Source organism: Giraffa tippelskirchi, chromosome 5 (assembly GCF_054371585.1).
Source record: "Giraffa tippelskirchi isolate mGirTip1 chromosome 5, T2T-mGirTip1v1.2.pri, whole genome shotgun sequence".
NCBI classification, from domain to species: Eukaryota; Metazoa; Chordata; class Mammalia; order Artiodactyla; family Giraffidae; genus Giraffa; species Giraffa tippelskirchi.
Window position 1 is genome coordinate 156,555,001 of NC_137279.1, and position 15,279 is coordinate 156,570,279.

General features: G+C 41.3%; 1 protein-coding gene and 1 long non-coding RNA gene across 3 annotated transcripts in view; one reads left to right on the top strand and one right to left on the bottom strand.

The window, feature by feature from the left end:
* The window catches only part of ROR1 (receptor tyrosine kinase like orphan receptor 1), a 450,818-nt gene that overhangs the window by 95,665 nt on the left and 339,874 nt on the right, over nucleotides 1-15,279 (bottom strand). The gene's annotated exons all lie outside the window — the stretch shown is intronic.
* LOC145505005 (uncharacterized) overlaps nucleotides 11,077-15,279 on the top strand; it is a 35,693-nt gene continuing 31,490 nt past the window's right edge. Inside the window, exon 1 of the long non-coding RNA XR_014052701.1 lies at nucleotides 11,077-11,221. This is a non-coding gene — a long non-coding RNA (uncharacterized LOC145505005). The remainder of the gene's footprint in view (nucleotides 11,222-15,279) is intronic.

Below are 15,279 nucleotides of genomic sequence, written 5' to 3' on the forward strand. Positions count from 1 at the left end.
TCTGTCATGCGGCAGGGCTCTCCTCACTACATTTTTGTGCCTTTACGTCCAGACCCTGGAAACTGCAAGCAGTTTCAGGGAGCCCTGCTTTACATCATTACCGCTTATCACGAGACAATAATAAATACATTTCTGTGTAGATCGGAGAATGTAAATGAAGATTAAGCCCACATTACTTAAGGTGGAAACTATGCCATCAAAACTGAAAAGAAAGGGTCAGCCTTCACCCTCGTGTCCGGGACCCCTGGTGGCTCCAGCTGGGTTCTGTCTCACAGCGGTTGGCTCATGCTTTGGCTTTGTCCCACCATCTTTTCTCCAAATGGATGCCAACTGCTAATGTACCATGGTGATTCAGACCCCAATCCATCATGCTAATATTAATCTTTTTATTGAGTCAGTTATCACAAGCAGGTATGAACCTACCATTTCCCTTCTGACTTTGGCCATTCTCTGATTTGTCACTTCTCTAAGAACACAGAGATTTCTGCATAAGTTACTCTGTTGAAAAAGGGTGCTATTATGGGCTGCATGTTTGTGTCTACCCAAAATTCATATGTTGAAACTCTAACCTCTAGTGAGAGGTGCTGTTTTTGGGAGAGGATTAAAGTCAGATTAGATCATGAAGGTGTGACCCTCAGATGGGATTAGTGCCCTCTTTTTATAACCAGAAGAGGAGACTAGGGATATTCCTATTTATGTACATGCAATAAAAATGTCACATAAAGACATAACCCTGGAGGAGGAAGTGGTAACCCACTCCAATCCATGGAGAATCCCATGGACAGAAGAGCCCTGGGGGCTACAGTCCATAGGATTGCAGAGAGTCAGACACCACTGAAGTGACTTAGCACACGGCATAAAGACGTAACCAGGAGGAGAGACCTTACCAAGAACCCGATCGTGCTAGCACCCTGATCTTGGACTTCCAAACTTTACACTGTGAGGTATAAGTTTCTGTTGTTTCAGTCACCCACTCCATTGCATTCCATTTAGAGTACCTGAACTTAGATGACATTTTAAGAGGATCACAAAATAGAGAGTAGGGAAGGGAGCCAAGATACAAAATGATTTTTGTATCTGGATGAATGAATGCCTGGTAGCCTTAAAGTGACCCAAGTTTTAAATTCACCCTATTTTAAATTCTACATATCATACAAAAGAGTGATTAGATGTTTTCTCTGTGTTTCAAGTGGGCAAAGATTCTCTCACGGCTCAGGCAGGCCCTAGTACATGGTGGAAAGAAATTGGACTTTTGAGTCAGACCAATACCAGCATCCCAGCTCTGCTTCTTACTGACAGTGAAAACTTGAGCAACTTTCTTAGTCTCCATAAGCCACAATTTCCTCAGTTGAAAATGGTACATATAATTGTTACAGCATTAATGAGACGGTGTAGGTATAACATTTAGCAAAGTGTTCAATCATCGAAATAGCAATAGTTAAGCCCGAAACAAACCCTAAATGATGTTAAGATGAGAACAACGAGGCTTTTCTGCAGCAGAGAACCAGCCAGATGCCCTTTATCTAGTGGGTTGTGCAGGATGGAGTGTGAAAAAGAGAAGCATTAGATAATAGTGCTGCCCTCAGAGGACTTATTGTCTAGCTGGAGGGAGCCAAAGGGAACACACACAAACACACACGAAATAGCAACAAAACAAGACTCAATAGCAAAATAAAATATCAAATTAGAGATGATGACTGTGTATGTGAAAGTAGTTTAGAACAGAGGGTGGGGCTTGAAAGCTGGGATAATGGTTTCTAAAATATAGATCTGCAGTGGCACAGATGCTGTCAGCTTTATCCATTTTTCTATCCACAGCATGTAGACCAGCTCCTGGCTCTCAGTGGGTGGTCAATAAATGTCTACTGAGTGACCAGATCAATGAATTGTTTGCATAATTAGTGGTAAAGCTCTGGACTTGGAATACAAAGACTTGGTTGGGACCTGGTCAAAAACTCTGTACCACTAGAGAACTTTCTTAGCCTCTCTGAACCTCAGTTGCCTTATCTGTAAAATGGCTATCTAATCCCCTTCCACTGCATGGATTTGTTACACAAATAAATACACATTTTTCTGTGAAAGGCACTGATCCACAGCAGGCACTCGAAAATTGGCCATAAAAATGTAGTTGTAAGGAGGAATTGGGGAACTTCCTAGGAGGCTCAGTGGTAAAAAATCTGCCTGTCAATACAGGAGATGCAGGTTCTATCCCTGGGTTGGGATGATGCCCTGGAGAAGAAATAGCAACCCACTCCAGCATTCTTGTCTGGGAAATCCCATGGACAGAGGAGCCTGGTGGGCTACAGTCCATGGGGCATCAAAGAGTCAGATATGACTTAGCGACTGAGCACACACACAAGGAGGAACTGGAACCATAAGGATGGGGCGCAAATTCAGGTAAGTGCAAAATAAGCAATTTTAATGCTGCATTTACCATGACGTCCTTTAACTTGGGCTCCAAGATCAGGAAGGGCGTCCATGGAATAACAGGATAGAAGGCTGTTTTTCTTTCCCTCCATGGTAACCAACGGCACATGCTTCGTTGCTGTTAACAAGATCAATAAACTTGCCACATTCAGAAATCGACAATTAACCCCTTTTACAACACTTAAAGTCACAGGCCTCTCTATTTTATATAGCCAAGCAGGCTGCTGAGCACATGGTTTTTATTATTGCCCTCCCCCTCTAAAAAGAGGAAAAAAATCTACTACTAATAATTTAACACCTTATAGAAGCTGTCCCTCTCTTAATGATTTTGCAGGGGAGTCCTGTGCATGGCAGCTGTCTTTGCAAGGGCCACCTCTAGGTCCATACTGCTTGGGGGAACTATATTATCTTTGGTCCGGCTTACCTTTCTAAATGTTTTATGGTTTACAGCTGTGGTGAAAAGCATTTTGGGGTCGGCAGAGATTTATTCCCCTTTTTAATGTTTTTACTAGGCTGAATAAACACATTCTCGAGGAATGAAACCTCTGGCCATGTTGGGAATATGGAAATCTGGACTCCACTCCGTAATGGCAGCTCTTTCGTGATGGACGCTTGCTTGTAACAATGGGTGCCATTGTCAGCTTTGAATGGGATAGCAGTCAGGAGCCCTAAGTGGGTTCCAGAGCACCCAACCCACAAGCCCCCATGTTACAACCCTACCTGAAGTTGCCTTCCTTGCTGCAGCATCCCATTAACACCTGGATGAAAATGCTGCTTTTTAAGGGCTCTGGAGAGTCAGGGAAGTCGGGAATGCATAATCGATACTATTTCTTTGGTGCTTTAACATCCACCATGTGCTCATTTAAATACTTTTGGCAAAGGAGCCTAGATAAAGCGAGTCTTTTTCCAAGATTCAAACGAACCCTTAATTTTTATGAGGTTTGTAAAACTTCAGCAAAACAATTTCTTTAAAAGGGAAAAGAAAGTATTTCCTTAAGCTTGCTCATTCCGTTGATTTTGGCTGAGACGGCTCATAGAATGACTTGTATGCTATAAGAAATATTATTCATATAGTGATTTGGAGCTGGGTGGAATCAGAAAGTATTATAAATCTCTTCACATGACATTCCTGCAAACTCTGCCAGGCTGGGACTGAAATAGGCTTGGAAGCTAAGAGGCAGCACCTGCACAGCCCACTACACGGCAAAAGCTGGCCTATCACTTGACCTTCTCAAGGTGTCTCCAAGTGCAGCTTCAAAGTCAGACAAATAAAGAGCTTTGTCTTGTTGCAGGGCTTTGGGGGATAATTAGCAAGCATAAGTCATCCTTGCAGACACACCAGTTGGCAGCTTTGGAGAAACTGACATGCCTGGCTCATTTCTTCGTATTTCAGTTAGTACTTTTCTCTTCATAAGAACCGTGTAAAGGCCTCTCCATGGACTGGCTCTTAGAGCCCATCTGGCTCATCATACTAAGAATTGCTACAGATGCTGATATTCAGATGATTTCAGGCTACTGTTCTGGGGTCTGCTCTAAATGTATGGTCATTTCCTAAGATATCACAAGTTTGCAGATGTTAGATGATTGAAACAATTATTTCAATAGGAAAATTACTTTCGGGCTTCTCAGGTGGCTCAGTGGTAACGAATTCACCTGAAGGAGATTCATGTTCAATCCCTGGTCCAGGAAGATCCCCTGGAGAAGGAAATGGCAACCCACTTCAGTATTCTTGCCTGGGAAATCCATGGACAGAGGAGCCTGGTGGGCTACAGTCCATGGTGTCGCAGAGTTGGACACAACTGAATGACTGAGCATGCATGCAGGTACTTTCATGCTTAATAATAGTGACTTTTTCCCCTGCTTGCTCCTTGGAAGGAAATCTATGACAAACCTTGACAGCATATTAGAAAGCAAAGACATCAGTTTACCAACAAAGGTTAGTATAGTCAAAGCTGTGATTTTTTCTAGTAGTCATGTATGGATGTAAGAGTTAGATCACAATGAAGGCTGAATGCTGAAGAATGGATGCTTTCAAACTGTGGTGCTGGAGAAGACAATCTTGAGAGTCCCTTGGACTGCAAGGAGATCAAACCAGTCAATCCTAAAAGAAATCAACCTGAATATTCATTGGAAGCACTGATGCTGAAGCTCCAATACTTTGGCCACCTGATATGAAGAGAAAAAGACCCTATGGTGGTGAAGATTGAAGGCAACAGAAGAAGAGGGTGGCAGAGGATGAGATGGTTAGATAGCATCACCGACTCAATGGACCTGAATTTGAGCAAACTCCGGGAGATAGTGAAGGACAGGGAAGCCTGGTGTGCTGCAGTCCATGGGGCTGCAAAGAGTAGGACACGACTAGGTGACTGGACAACAACAAGAATGTCAATAATAAAGGTTTCCTTTATAGCCAAAGGAGTTCAGGGACCAGGATAAAGGTATAAAGCTTAAATACCATGCATATCCCGACTGACGATATAGAGCTTTTGCTCAGGAGACTAACATTTCTTGTTTGATCTTATCAGGTCTAACATAGAACATGGTGATTCTCTGTTATTCTCATCATTTTATCATCCATTGTAATGAAGAATAAATACAATGCCATCCAAACACAGCAAATGTGTATCTACACACTAGCTCCTTTCTTAAGCATGTTGATAATTACAGTAGTAGATCTCACAGTTTAAGATCCTTTCCCTGAATACTCAGGTTACCTCCTAGCTGGGAACACTCAAACTCTAAGAGAAATGTCAGTATTTATTTGTCCTTTCTTGCCAATTAGAGTCACAGTCCTTTGGTTCAGTATTTTTACAGACACCCAACTTCATGTATTTAAGGCAAGAATTTCCTTTGGGAATTTCCTGGCGCTCCAGTGATTAGGACTCTGTGCTTTCACTGTCAAGAGCCCGGGTTTGATCCCTAGTTGGGGAACTAAGATCCCACAGTGTGGCAGCCAGAAAGAAAAAAACAAAACAAAACAATTTCCTTCACCCTATCACATTTCTTAAGGGATAAATTACTCAGTTTGCATATTAGCTATTCCTGACCTTCCCCTCATCATTAAATAGTTTCCCAACCCATCCTCTTAATTTCAAAGGCTTTCCTGGTCATGTTAGTTATTGGAAGACATGAGTAAGGAGTTCCTCATTCTCACCCATTATTCTCATCCTTCTCTGTGTCATTCCAACCATGTTGTCGTTCTTCCTCCAAGTTCCAGAGAAGAGGTTTCTCTCTCCCTGTTGACATCTAACTACCTGGCCTGAGTAGCTTTTCTCTTCCCACTACCTCTAGGATTTTAAGCCCACAATAGTTGTGTTTTCTCCTTAGCATTTTCAAAGATCTCTTCCAGAAATGGTCATCTTACTCCTCTCTTAACTCAATTTCTCTCCTTTCACTCACAAACATTTAAATCATTACCTCCAGCAGCTTTTCTTTCTTTCTCTTCCTTCATTCTTTCCATTTTTCTTGTTTTCTTTCCTTCCTTCCTTCTGTCTTTCTTTTTGTTTTGACTACACCACAAAGCTTGTGGGATCTCAGTTTCTCCACCAGGGACTGAACCTAGGCCACGGCAGTGAAAGCCCGGAATCCTAACCACTAGACCATCAAGCATTCCCAGTGTTTATTGTTGATTACCGTACATAAGGCACCATTCTTTCCCTGAAGCAATCTCTCAATGTCAACCAGAATTTCAGTTTCTAAATGCAAGATCTTAGACCCCACTCAGATTTTCCTTTGAAAACTTTGACTTGTTTATCGCCTACTCCCCAAAAGCTCTCTCTGTCCTCCATGGTTTCTATGCTCTTGTGCTTACCTGGTTTCCCTTCTAAATCTCCAGTAACTTTCCTCCTCCCATAATGAATTTCCTTTCTCCTATACCCCCTTCCAGTGATGAGTGTCACTGAGGGCTCAGATCTTGGTCCTCCACTCCTCCCTCTGATTGTGATGTTGGGAAGGCCCTTGGAATTCAGTTCTCTCTCAATCCAGGTTGTCTTTAAGGCTCATCCTGTTTTCCTTTCAACATATTTGCATTTGGATATACAACCACCACCTGGGTCAGTTCCAGTCTTCAGGAAGCAAATGCTAAGATGGAGTTACAAGAACAAGAGATTTATTACAGGGTGATGTTTGTGGATGAAAAGTGGGGGAAGAGTAAAACATAGTCCTGGAATCTGAGAAAAGAGAAGGGGAAGGAAGGAGGACTGGGAAGGAAGAGAACCAGATGGAGGTGCAGCTCTGAGTCTGGGCCAGCTCAGTGGAGCACCCCAGGGCAATGTGGGACAGAAAGGATCAGCTCTAGTATCCCTTTGGAGATTAGTCACTGGGTGATTCTGAGCTGCCTGGGGAGAGTGTGACCTGCTTGTCTGCTATGGCTGATCCCCAAGATGCTGCAGCTGGAGGCTGTCAGCTAAGTGCCTTTCTTTCAGCAGGCTCTCTCTCAAAAGTAAATCTCAGACATGATCCATGCAAAACTAAGCTTTTCCTTCCTTCTCTCCCACAATATATGCTTCCAAGTAAATCTCAGACATGATCTATGCAAAACTAAGCTTTTCCTTCCTTCTCTCCCACAATATATGCTTCCATTTTAAAGGATCCCATCTCTGCTTTGGTATCAGCCTTCCTTCATCTTCCAAACTAGATAATGTCAAGTGATCTTTGGCTTTTCCAATACCCTTATTGCTTATATGCAATTTGGAATATACTTCTTTCGAAATACTTCTCGGCTCTATCTTTCCATCTTTCTTCTCAATGCCACTATTTTAATCCATAAAAATTATTATTGTATACTGATTAAAGTTGCTTATTTTTTTCCCTGGCTCATCTTTCTCACTCACTCCCTAAATGCTGTGATTTCCCAGGATTCAGCCTTTAACTTTTGTCTCCTCTCACACAACAGGCTCATCCTAGATAATTTTATCCATTGATCAATCTCTACTGAAATTCCCGTGACTCCAAAATTTTTATCTCTAACCCCAGTTTTGTCCAGAACTAAATCAATGTTACTCAGACTCAAGTGTTATATGTTCTGCTTTCAAAAGGAAAGAAAAAAAAAATCGCATACACTAGCATTATTCTAGTAAATTTTATATATGTACTAACAAAAAACTAAGTATAAACTTTTGGTAATAGCTTGGTTTCCTTCCAGACTTTTTTCTTTACATATTTTATATAGTTGAGATCTATGTGTGTTTATGTGAATGTTGTATCTTGTTTCTGCTTCTTGACATTAGAGCACAAGCATTTTCTTAGTCAATAAAATTCACACATTATTTTTTTCATTGGCACGTTTCATTCTGTAGATGAGTTGCAATGAATCTATCTTATGATGATGTCTAATGTTAAACAATAAAGCAATAAATCACTCTGTATGTAAAGTCTCATTCCAATTAAAGAGTGTTTTCTCAGAATGGACTTCCAGAAATGGGAAGGTAGATATCTTCATTTCAGTGATGAGAAAATGTAGGTTCTAGGAATCTGAATGATTTCCCCAAGGCCATCCAGCCTGTAAAAGGTAAGGGGTGAAAACCAAAATATCAGCCCTGATTTATTTCTGTTGGGTTCAGGCTACCCCTGTAGGGTCATGAAAGGATGCAGTCCTAGGATTCTTTAGAGGGTAGAAAGCCTGGAATCTACAAAGGGATAACTTATCATCTAATACCCTGAAAACTGTGGTGTGATTTGCCATGCAGATGTGTAGGTGTAGGTAGCATGAGTTGATGGGGCCTATCTGATAATTAGAAGATTAGGAGTGACCTAGTCAAGTTCTATATTCTTAGTGTGTACTTGTGCTGAAGTCACATTTGCATCAGTATTACTGTCCTGGTCTGGTCTGGGCTTAGAAAATTGGCATGGGTCCTTCATGGCTAAGCTCTAGTATCCAGTCTTTTAAAAAGGATATGAGCCCTTAGTTAAAGTTAAATGGTGCCATGCAGCTGTATCTGTAGCTTGTCCTCCATCCATACCCTTGGCCCAGAGCTGCTGCAGTGAGGAGATATCCAGTTCTGGTACCCTGAAAGTTATGGCATCATTGCCTTTATTCAGGGAGAGATCTGTTTCTTGTTTGGACTCCCACCATGAAATGACTTTTCTAGCCAAAGAGAGCTAAAAATGTCCCTCTTACGGCTACAACATGAAGAAAGGAATGGGTGGAGTGTGCAGTTCACAGAGAAAGAGCATTTAGCCATGCAACAATTCTTATATTAGAAAATAAAAGCAGGCATCTAGGGTTTTATAGAATGTGATGATAGCAAGTGATTTAGAAGAAAGATTTAAAAATAGACCAGGTTTTCTCAGCCTCAGCACTACTGACATTTTGAGCTGGATAATTCTTTATTGTGGGGGCTGTTCTGTGCATTGTGGTGGTTTAGCAGCATTCCTGTACTCTACCCACCAGATGCCATGGGCACTCCTCTCCAGTCATGACAATCAAAACTGCCTCTGGACAATGTTAATGTCTTCTGAAGGTCAAAATCAGCCCTATTAAGAATCACTGAAATAGACTAATGGTTTCCAAAAAAGAAAGCAGCTGATCCTGATGGGGGCGGGGGGTGGCGCGAGGTGCAAATGAAAAGAAAGTTCTTTGACATGGAAGATGTACAAAGCATCTTTTGAGAATAGGACTTCAAATCAGATAAAAACAGGTCCTCCTTTAGTCACCCCAGCTAAGGGTCTTCTCTAGAGTGTGGCTTCTGCTAGTCTTGACAAAAATCCTACTGGAGTTAACAAAACTTTCAAGATTGTTTCTACAATGACTGAACTCCGTAAACCCTATTGAACATCACAATCAAGGTTCTCATGCTCAAAAAGCAGGGCAACCTGCAAGAATGTTGAAACTGGTTACCCTCTATTTTAATATTTTACTTGTTACAGAACCATAAAATCTTAGTATTGAAAGGATCTAAGAAGCTGTTTAATTAAGCTTACCAAATTTCCTGTATAAGATCCTTGACACATGATGATTAGAACCTTTCACAAGGTAGATTATTCCGTCATTGGAGAACACTGCTTACTTATCAGTTTTTATGTTGGAGTTACAATCTGCCTCTGAGTAATGACCATTTCCTGGCATAAATCCACTCCCTCATTTAGATGTCTGAAAGTAGATGCTGAAGTCACCTATGAAGTCTTTTCTACAGCATCTCTTCTCCACTCCAGTCAACCAATCCCAATACATTCAACAATTTTTCACATGCCATCAGCCATCTCCCCATCAGTCACTCTCTTCTTCCTCCTTTGAACACTGATTCCTTCCTCAAGATCCAGAGGACTCTCATTAGCATCTCGTAATTGCACGTAACAATGATGCTGAACCCTCACTCCTGTCATCAAGGCCCTAAAATACTCCTTTACCTCTCATTCCCCTCAGAAGACTTCTCTCTAACCTCACAGACAGAGCAGGCAGCAGACACATACAACTCTCAAGATCATGTCTTTTCCTTCTGCCTCCTATCTGGGTCCTCCCTCTCAGACTTATTCTTACAAACTTACCTGTATCTTATAGGTCTCTTCTTATCTTTCCTCTAATCTGAGGAAGATGAAGACCTGTTTCCACCCACCATTCTTCCTATTCTGTGTTTTTTAGTTTTCCCCTCTCATTCTCCCGGTCTCACAGCCTACCTATAGGAGTAGACTGTCCATCTCAAAACCAACCAACAAAGGCAGCCTTTCCTCCCTCTGACTAGAGCACCACAGTGCTGAGTCTCCTTCCTCCACATCTTAGTTCTGCTAAGAGCCATCCATATCTGAAGCCTTATCTCATTTATTTCCTACTTCACTTCAATCAACATCCTTACATCAGAATACTCCCCATATACTCCCTTTGCTCCACACATACCAGGGGATCTGAAGGTCTCCAGACAGACCAGTTTGTTTTCTGTGCCTGGAACAATCTCCCTCCTTGTCCAGTCAGCAATTTTTTAAGACCCTCAAAGGTCATCTCCTTTGCATGACCTTCCCTGAAGAGGTAGAAAGATGATCAGATCATCAGATAATCAGTTTTATAGGTACGTTTAAAGAATTAAATAAAACAATATATACCAAGTATTTGGTGTAGTGATGGACACAGGACAAATGCTTGATAAATTGCAGTTATTATTATTCTTAGCCTCTTAGGCAGACTCCATTTCCTTTTCTCCAGGGGTCCTTTACCATCTCTAGAACATTACTTTGTGTTTGTCTAAGCAGGTGACCATTTCTCCACCAGTTCACATCTAAGGGCAGGGACACCATTTTTTCACCTCTATGTCCCAAACACTGAGCATAATGCCTAGTACTTAGTAGGAACTCAATTAATATTTGATGAATGAGTGAATGACAATTCACCTGCGTGAGTACAAGGAAATTATTATGTTTTACAATTAACAAGGATATACCAGTTCTGTGCTGATGGTTCTGGCCTTTTCAATAGTGATATTACATTTCAAACCTCCAATTTACATCCATTAAATCTGGAACGGATCTGAATGCCAAAAAGGGAGTCGGCATTCCCCGAGACTGGTTCCTCGGTGGGGAGAACCACTATGCCGGATCCTGGAGGCTGAATGAATTTTTGGTCCTGCCTGGTGCTGTCTGTCCTTGGTGGATCAGGATAACCGTAACAGCCAGCCTCTCTAGGTTCAACTGTGGGTCAGCTGCTGAAGGTGGAACAAAAGCAGTATTGATGCCACCACTCAAAGCAGGCCCTTGGGCAAGGATCAGAGGACTTGCCTGTCAGCTTCTCTCTTCCCAGACACAGCATTCAGCTCCACCTCTGGCTTCAGGAACTGGGGATGTCAGCCACCAACACACTGGGAGAGAGGTATGTTATGCCAGGTGTGAAAGCGCTCAAAGGAATGCTGCCTGGTAGCTACCAATGGAGATGAATTTTAGTGGATGTTTCATTCTCATGGTGTTGCTAATTGTTTTATTTAAGTAGCCAACACCTGTCAGAAAGGCTGTTTGCTAACTTTTTTACCACTGTAAGAATCCTTCAATTTTACATCCGCCTTCCTCCTAAGACCTAAGCTTTAAATATTTTTGCCTAATATACAAATTTACAGTTTTTACAGGGAAAATATTTACATATTGAACCCTTACAGTGTGCCAGGCACTTTCTCGCTGTACTACTCTTTGTGTATTGTTTTTTATTCCTTATAGCAACCTTATGGGGAGAGTCTATTACTTTTTTTTTATAAAGGAGACAAATGAGGCTCAGGTAGTTTAAGTAACTTGTTCAGGACCACACACCTTATAAAAGATCTCATTTGTAGTCAATCAGTTTGTCCAAAGTCACACAACTTTTTAAATAATTTCAATTAACTAACAGCTAATTAGGTAATTGTTCCCCTTATTTTTGCTAAAATAAGCATCTTTGTAAACTTAAAAAATAATTAACCAAATTTATTAAAATCTAACATATAAATACAGTAAATATATTAGAACACCACTGTCAATTAAAGCCTCTAATTAGCATAATAAGAATGCAAATATTTTTTCATTTAGTTGATACAATTTGAAACAAATTTCTAGTATTAGTGATCCTGTACTGTTGAAAAATTAAATGATAATAATAATAATAATATGCAGTTACCAACAGGACTTTTGAAATTTCATAAATAGTTCTTAGACTTTTACTATTTATTCCATGTGTCTGTGGGGTCTGAGACTTCCAGGATGCTGTCACTGCCTAGAGAATTGTTCTCTGTTGCTTATCCTTTGAAAACTGTTTCTTAATGTACTGCATACATGCTGAATGCCATTTTTGTTCTTGGTGGACTTTTCTGAACTCAGGCAAAATTCTGTCCATTGTGAAGGCACGAAAAGGTCTTTCCTTTGACCTAAATGCTTATCTGGAGAAAACACAATTTTAGGATTTCCTCAAGCTATTTGCATTATCCCTGAAGGTACAGATCATAAATATTTCAAAGGAATTTTAGGACTTGAGGAAGAAATGCAAAGCTCACCTTTGCCCTTAGTTTTGTGTGTCCATCAGCCCAGGGATCTGTGGGCAGGGCTTACTGGTGACTCCAGGTGTAAGCAGAAGGGTCAGATTTCAAAGTACTTTAGGAAATTCTTACTGGGACCCAAATAAGGGGTTAAGGCTTTGATTTGTGACAGACAGACTCAAATTGTTCTGCTGCAGAGTCCATCTGCCTCTAAGAAACAAGACTCAGAGAGACCAGGGTAATAACTTCCAGCTAAAAGGTGCCGGTATTCCTCTTGCTCTGCCCGCAAGAAGAGAAACTGAGCTGACACTCAGACCCAAAATAAAATCTGCTTAAAGATGAGGCATGGAATATCACACCACAGGGAATTCACTGATGGAAAAATAATGACAATCATAGCTTCTGGTGGCAGTCCATCAAGACAGCATAATCCACAATTTATAAAAGGTCTTTGGTAACTTGGGTGTGACTTACCACTTTCTGAAAAGGTGTAGACAGAATCATAGTCTGAGCTTAAAGAAACAGTGGGTCAGTAGATTGAGACCTAAACCTTTACAAAGAGCCACACGTGTTAAGGATGTGAAGTGCAACATTATTTAGAAATGACTGATTTTAGTCAGGAGAACATATACATTGGTGATGAGAGATAGGGAGATCAAGTCAGTATTCGGAAAATATTTAAGGTACAATGTTAAGTGGGTAAAAAATGAAAGCAATTGTACATACATGGCTATTGCAATCACATGAAAGATAAATGGGGAAAATGGTTCAAAGGTACTGATATCATTTACTGAGTGTGTATTATGTGCCAGGTGTGCAATAAAGCATCAATAATCTCATTTCATCCTTACCAAAAATTTCTATGAGGAAGCTTCTATCAAGAGCACCATTCCATGTTCGATGCATGTGACAAGGGCTCAGGGCCGGGGCAATGGGATGATCCAGAAGGATGGGATGGGGAGGGAGGTGGGTGGGGGGTCCGGGAAGGGGAACACATGTAAACCCATGGCTGATTCATGTCAATGTATGGCAAAAACTATTACAATATTGTAAAGTAATTAGCCCCCAACTAAAATAAATAAATTTATAAAAAAAAAAAAAAAAAAGATGCATCTTGATAGGATGAGAAAACAGGCTGACAGAAGTTAAAGTAACTTGCCTAAGACGGCACTGTGGTTAACTGTCGGAGGCAGATACTCTTAACCTCTATTAGGAAGTGACGACTTTATTGCAGGAATGCATATATTGCTTACATGATACTGTATACCTGCCTAAACTGGAAGCCCAAACAAGTGTGGATTTTCCCTACAACAGAGAACTATCTGGGTAAGTTCAGACTCTCTATCCTGTGATTCCAAGTCCTCTGGTATCTGCCCTGACTACATGTTAGAATCCACTTTTCTTGCCCGCAAAGGATCTTCCTTCTGAGTTCTCCCAGGGCCTCCTGCAGAGCACCACATTCTCTTGGTCTCACCTAATCCTCTCTATCCTTTAGGACCCAGCTCAAGTTCAACCTCTGCCAGTAAGCCCACATACCCACACCAATTTCTGCCTCTTGACTTCCCACAGAACATATTTTCTGTAATTTAATTCTACTCCATAGTGTTCAGTCCTTTAGTTGATATACCTAAGACTTGACTCTTTGAAGTTGTTGGTTCCTAAGAGTAATATAACTTTATATATACTTCTTTGCTATCCTTTCAGAATGCCTAGTATAGTGCAAGCTCCTTTAATATTTGTATTACTCAGAATTCTTAGCTGCAAATAACAGAAAACTCCACCTGGAGAAGCTAAAAGCAAAAAAAGTTAGGGCAGAGGGAAGAGGTGTTTATGGGCTCATGTAACTGACAAGTCCTGTGGCTTGGTGCATGCCTAAATTCTCCAATACACCAACTTAGCTGGCTTGGGCATGCGGTCATTCCAGCTTGGGAACTGGACCAGCTCCACCTAGACTGAGAGTGGACATTAAACAGTGTTACCCAAAGGAAAAGCAAGCTGCTCTTGTCAGAAAGGATGAATGGATACTGGGTAAGCAAGAACAACAAATGTCCCTTACCTTATTGTATCAAATTCCTCAGTCCTTTAATACCAATAATAATAACTGTTCTTCTCTGGCCAGGCACCAGACTGTAACCCCATTAGGAACTGCCAGGCAGCGACAGAGCTCTTATTAACCTGATCTCAACTGAAGTGAGCCAGGCCTAGGGGCAGAGCTACAAAGGAGAGCTTACAAATCTCTGACACAGCATTTTAATACCACAGGGGATTTTTTTCCTTTCCCACAAATTGTGTTAACCCTTCAGGAACAGGGGGGAAACCCCGTGTAGAGCTCATTAGTGGCTTTCCTTTAGAGCTCTTCAAAGAGGCCCTGTCATTTGCCAACGTGATTTTTCTTAATATTGTGCAGACGGCAGGCTAATCCATCTTCAAATGATCTAATTGACTCTAACTTTCTCTTAAGAAAGGCTGTGTGGAGTTGCAAAGTCTTAATTGTGGGGTGTATGCTGAATGTCTCCAAGATTACAGAGCCAAGCGCTCAAACCAAAGCTGGGGAATTTCCAGTGGAAACTTTCAGGGGAAGAAAATGCAAGGTGCGGAGTAGCAAATAGGGGAGCTTCATCACATCCACTTCTGGGGCCTGAGTGTTCTTAAAACTGAAGAGATTCTCAACTTACTGCCTAAGAATCTCCACTCACGGAGGTTCCCCTTGTGACATCAAAGCCTCATGCTTTCATTTATGATGGAGGAAATGGGGAAAATAAAGGGGCAGGCAGAGGAGTAGCTGGCATATTCCAGTTGGTTGTCCAAGTATAAGGACCCCAAGTGGCCAATATTTTCTTAGAGGTTGCCCTGGCCTTCCGCTTTCTTAGCCCAGCAACCTTTACACATTTTGCAGTGGGCTTAATGAAATAAAACAGATTTACAGAGAGGA